Consider the following 5953-nt stretch of genomic DNA (forward strand, 5'->3'; position numbering starts at 1 on the left):
GTGTGTGTGTGTGTGTGTGTGTGTGTGTGTTGTGTCTATGCATTGTATGTGTGTGAGAGGTGCTGACGTGTTGGGGTAGGGTGAGTGTGTGTGTGTTCTGTAGTGTGGTCGCGAAACAGTTTGCTAGTCTGCTAGTCCTGATTTGGATACACCTGTCGTGTCTACCTGAGGGCAGCAAGTACAACAGGTGGGCTGCAGGATGGGTGGAGTCTCTTGTGATCTCCTCAGCTCTGAGGCAGTGGGATGTATAGATGTGAAACAGGGGAGGGGGCAGTCGATCTTCTACGCTGTGTTGACCACTGTGGAGTCTCTTCTGTTGAGTCTGGGTACAGCGTGTTTGTGAACCATGCCTAAGTAAATTAATCAATGGTATTTTATCAGCTTTATCAGCTCCCTTTTATCTCAGGGCACACTAAAGAAGATTGATCAGTATATTTGGTGCAGCCTCCTCCATATACATGAGCTCAGAACAGGCTGTGCAGGTGATCTGGGAAACTTTTGCATACAAAGATGTATTAATAAGTTTTCCTGAAAAGGCTTGGTATAAAATGTTTACATTTACATTTTTGAAGTATATGCTTCTGAACAGCAGTTGAGCAATGTGATAAAACTACTTGAAACTGACCACAAAGACAGAGGAAGTACATTAGAGGTACTTAAGAAAGAGGAAGTGTTAGTTGAAAGCAGAGACACTCTATAACAAGACACAAGGATGCCCACACAAACACGCATCAACACGGAAACACTGAGAGAGAAGCAGAGGACAGAGACACTAGGGAACCTAATAAACAAGAATCTAAACAGGGAATAGAAGAAACTCAAAACCGACTAACTTCGAACTACTAATGAACCTAAAACTTAAACCATTATACAAAATATCACTAAAACTCAAAAAGCTGGGTCAAAAGGATCCAGAACCATGACACATATATCATCACCCATGAACTAACTTCCCAGCTGGTCAGAGGTTTCTGTGCTGATATGCTTTTTGAGTCAGAGTAAGTTGTTTGGCCTTGGTAGAGAAGATTTGGCAAGTTTTTCATAGATACAATCTATACACTCAACTCTGCTACTCAGCATACAAATGTGTGGGGAACAAAACAAAACAGGCCTTCTTACTATATAAAATTTCCTGCCAAAAGGGATTGTTACAACAAAGAAATAACTGACCAAACACAAATATTCTCATTTTTTTTGTACCCAAATTTAAGTGGCTGATAAACACAAATACACAGCTCACTTAATGGTTATCATAATCATAATACCATAACCCAGTACAACTTGTAAAAGGTGCTAAATAATACCTATGAAACATGAAATACAAAAGCCAAAACCATAACAAAGATTCAAAACAAAGAGTAAACAAAACCTAACCACTGAGGCACCTGACACACACACATAAAACTGTTACACTGATCTTTGTTTAAATGGTTAAGAATAATTTCCACAAATACAAAGTACCCACCAATGCATTAATATAGCAATGTTAAAATACGATTGCACAGCAATTACTAAGAAAAGCAGAAATGCTGCACAATGTAAATGGATACGAATGAAGCTTTAAAGAGCTCTTGCCCTTTAAAGCATTCAATCTGTCTCAAGGAACATTTTTTTACACTGACTACACAAGAAACACGTATAAAGATATAATGATTTTAGATCGATTGTATGATGTTGAATGTGATGTAAAGACAAGCTAAACGCAATATACAGATCAAGTTTTCACTCCTTACTTGACAGTGGAAAGGGCCATGAGGTGAATGATGATGATTTGATGCTATATGAATGGTAAATAGCCTGCATTTGTATAGCGCTTTACTCAGTCCCTAAGGACCCCAAAGCGCTTTACACTACATTCAGTCATTCACCCATTCACACACACGTTCACACATGTGAATATATGTATATATAAAACTTATTGGAGCACCATTACTTGAATATCAAAATCTCAAGATAACAGTATGTTTTAAAAGGGTAAATTATTTAATAAATAATTAACATATAGCGTACAGAAGAACTTGAATGTCAGTCTGTAAAGTTGAGTGGTTTCCTGAGAAACTTCCTGAAATGTTGTTGCAAGAAGGAGGAAGAAGACAAAGAAAAGAGAGACGAGGCGAGAATGAAAAACTTCAGTTTAGAGAGTGAGCAGACATCAATGAGAAGACAGGTTTGAAGAATAAAGTAAAACACAGAAAAATGTGTTAAATGTGCTTAAAAATATCTTTTTAAAAGAATAAATATAAAGACTTCACATCTGTAACAGTGATGGTAAATAAGACCTAATCTGGTCGGCTCAGCATTGCTGACACAGGTTTGAATCTTCTCCTTTCCTGTAATTCTGCTATATTTTTATTTGTATTTATTTTAATATTTGCATGTGAGATAGATGAATTCATCATAAATGTGTGTCTTCACTATCATCAGTTGGCTTGTGTGCCATTTTAAATTAATCTATGGTTATATTGTTAATCATTATCCAGGAATATTTCATAGCCTGGATATAACCATAGTAGTTGTGTAGACTACAGCACAAACAAGCAGCTTGTGTAAAACATAAAAGTTACTCTAACATCTTTAATTAGATATCATGTTTATTGTTGAAAACTAAGTAGTTTTTCTCACTATATTTATCGTTCCCTTTGCATTCACAGGTGCCCCAGCCTGGGGACAACAACTCTGTAGAGACAGAGGTACTGTGTTACTCTCAGTGAGCGAGAACTAACAGCAGAGGCTGGACTCTGTGTATATGTCTCTGTTAAAGGTATGAAAAGCTATTCCAAGGACAATCATGTAGAAAAAAAGATATTCAGTCATGTACAATAACATATTTAGTATTTTTATGGTCTTAATGGAGTATTCATTCTATAAGGGGATTGTTGACTCCTAGAAGTCGGTCATCTTGGATACAACTTTTGTTTTTTCAATAGGAAGAGGGCCATGTGACACATCAAACTTATTGGTAATGTCACAAGAAAAACAATGGTGTGCTTGAAGAAAAAGACAACATTTTTTATGACATATATAATGTTGGTGATCACAATCCTCTGGGTACAGCTATGTAGACTCACACATACAACAAACTGCTGCACTGATCTTATTTTAAATGGTTAAAAATAATTTTCACAAATACAAGTGCAGAGCAGTGCATTGCTAAAACAATATTAAAATGAGTTACATGGCAATACTAAGAGCAGCAGAGATGGTGCAAAATATAAATAAATACATAAGAAGCCTAAATATGCAGAAGTGTTTGCAGAGAGGCAGCAAACACTGAGAATGAGAGAGGGGAAGTTTATTTTAAATTCTTAAGTTCTTTAATGCACTCAATCTGTCTCAAGGAACTTTTTTTTAACTGAATACATAAGAAAGCACTTATATAGCAATAAAATGATGTTGTATCGGTGGTATGATGTTGAAGTAATGTAAATGCTGCCAAAATCTTCATCTTGGACTCCATCCACAAACATCTGGAGCTCCCTGACTCCTCCGCCAGACTTCTTTTTGCTGATTTCTCATCAGCGTTCAACACTCTGCAGCCTCATATCCTGGCCATTAAACTTTCCACCCGATTTCACCTGGATGATCAGCTATTTCTGTGGATACTGGACTTTTTGACCAACAGGACTCAGAAAGTTGGGGTCAACAAGTCTCTTTCCGGTCTCTTTTCCACCTCCACTGGCTCCCCCCAGGGCTGTGTGCTCTCCCCCCTGCTCTTCATCCTCTACACCGATGACTGCAGATCCACACAGCCCAACTGTCACCTGGTTGAATATGCTGACAAAACATTTCTCCTGTCACTGCTGTCAGGCCCCTCACAACACCACAGGCCCACTCTTCAGGAGTTTGTAGAGTGGTGTGACAGCTCCAGACTTGAATTGAACATAGGCAAAACCAAAGAGATGGTGGTGACCTTCTCCAGTAGGCCGAGGGATCTGACTGCTTCAGTCACCACCACCATCCACGGGAAGCCAGTGGAGGTATTGAGGAGTGCAAATACCTGGGAACCATCTTCAACAACCTCCTGAAATTCTCTGCCAACATGCTATACCTCCTTAGGAAACTCAACTCCTTTGGAGTCAGCACACCCATCATGATGACTTTTTACTATGCCTTCCTGGAAAGCATCATGACCTCCTCCATCACCTGCTGGTTCCACTTCCTCAGCCTTCAGAACAGGAACAGACTGCAGCACACTCCATCAGTGTGCTCTAAAATAATTGCCTGTCAGAACTCTGGCACAGGTTTTCAGCCAACAGGCCAAAATCATCAACGACCCCTCTCACATTCTTCACCCAGCATCTCAATGGCTCCTGCAGGACTGAGAGAGGGAGAGCCACCTTTGTCCTCAAAGCCACTCTGCTTTTTAACTCCAGCCGATAAAAACATTTCCCACACCAGAAACATAAACTACATTCTTCTTACACTACTGACACTTTATTCACTTTTAGTCACTTGCAGTTATTTATTCACCTTCAGTCACTTTAATTTTAAAACTGTGTAATTTTAAAACTGTATATTCTGTATATTCTGTGTATTTATTATTTGTCTTCTATTGCCTGTTCTTATTGTCCTTATCTTCCACGTATGCTGCTCGGTTGTTTGTTAATTGCCCCTTGGAGATAAATAAAGTCTTCTGATCCCGATTCCGATTCTGATATGAAAATATAAAACTTGCTGGAGCATCATTATTGGAATGTTAAAATAAGATACCATTATGTTTTAAAAAGGTAAATTATTTAATAAACAATGTTATAATTATATATAGCATACAGAGGAACTTGAATGTCAGTCTGTAAAGTTGAGTGGTTTACTGAGAAACTTCCTGAAATCATTTTGCAAGAAGGAGGAAGAAAAAGAAAAGAGCGATGAGGATGAAAAACTTCAGTTTAGAGAGTCACCAGTCATCAGTGAGAAGAGAAGTTTTGAAGAACAAAGTAAAACAGGTAAAAATAAAATTGAATGTGGCTGAAAAAATCTTTTTAAAAGAAGAAATGTAAAGATTTTTCACATCTGTAGCAGTGATGGTGAGTAAGACCATTATTTATTAATCAAATATTACAAGGCTGTCCTCTTATTTGGCAGTTAATATACATTTATATTCTATTATATATATTATACATCTTTCTTTTGATGTGTGATGTGAACTGTTGGCTTTTTCTTTATTGCATTTTTTGTTTTGGTTTCTTTTTTGCTTCATCTGCTGGATAAGTTATTTTGTGGAGGGAGAGACTGAACGTCTCGAGCAACGAACATGTTTGTTCTCATCTGGTCGGCTCTGTTTGTCTCTGTAAAAGGAAGCATTGCTAAAACGGGTTTGTATCTTGTCCTGTAATTCTGCTATATTTGTATTTGACTTTTTAAAATAATTGCATGTAACACTCTTTTTCTGAAATGTATCCAGATGATAAGAATTTTTTATTACCCACAGTTCATCATAAATTTGTGCCTTTACTATCATCTATTGGCTCGTGTGCCATTTTAATTTAATCTTTTGTTAAACGTGTTCTGAGATATTGTTGATGCACATCCAGGGAGATTCCATAGCCTGGATATAATAAGCTGTGAAATGAGAACATTATAGTAGTTGTGGAGTACAGCACAAACAAGCAGCCCGTGTAAAAGATAAAAGTTACTTCAATATCTTTAATTAGACATCATGTTTATTGTTGTAAAGTAAATATTCTTTATCACTATATTTATCTTTCCCTTTGCATTAACAGGTGCCTCTGCCTTGGTGCAAGAACACTGTGGCAAAGGATACTGTCTTAATCTCACTGAGCAAGAACTAACAGCAGAGGCTGGACTCTGTGTTGTGATCCCGTGTTCTTTCACTACTGCTGATGAGTTTACACCCAAACATATAGTTTGGTACAAATGTATAGCTCAACACAGGTGCAGTGAAGCTGACATAATATTTCACAGCAACAAAAACACAGACAAAAAAGCTCAGTCT

The 5953-nt window shown here is 37.6% G+C and overlaps 1 long non-coding RNA gene across 1 annotated transcript; it reads left to right on the top strand.

The window, feature by feature from the left end:
• The first annotated feature begins 4828 nt into the window (after positions 1-4828).
• On the top strand, positions 4829-5947 carry LOC106456492 (uncharacterized). Its single transcript, XR_001290601.1, has 3 exons — positions 4829-5024; positions 5210-5312; positions 5721-5947. It is a non-coding gene; the product is annotated as an uncharacterized LOC106456492 (long non-coding RNA).
• Positions 5948-5953: the final 6 nt, after the last annotated feature.

This window comes from Pundamilia nyererei, unplaced genomic scaffold, assembly GCF_000239375.1.
Source record: "Pundamilia nyererei isolate P.nyererei 1_Seehausen unplaced genomic scaffold, PunNye1.0 scaffold00289, whole genome shotgun sequence".
Lineage (NCBI taxonomy): Eukaryota > Metazoa > Chordata > Actinopteri > Cichliformes > Cichlidae > Pundamilia > Pundamilia nyererei.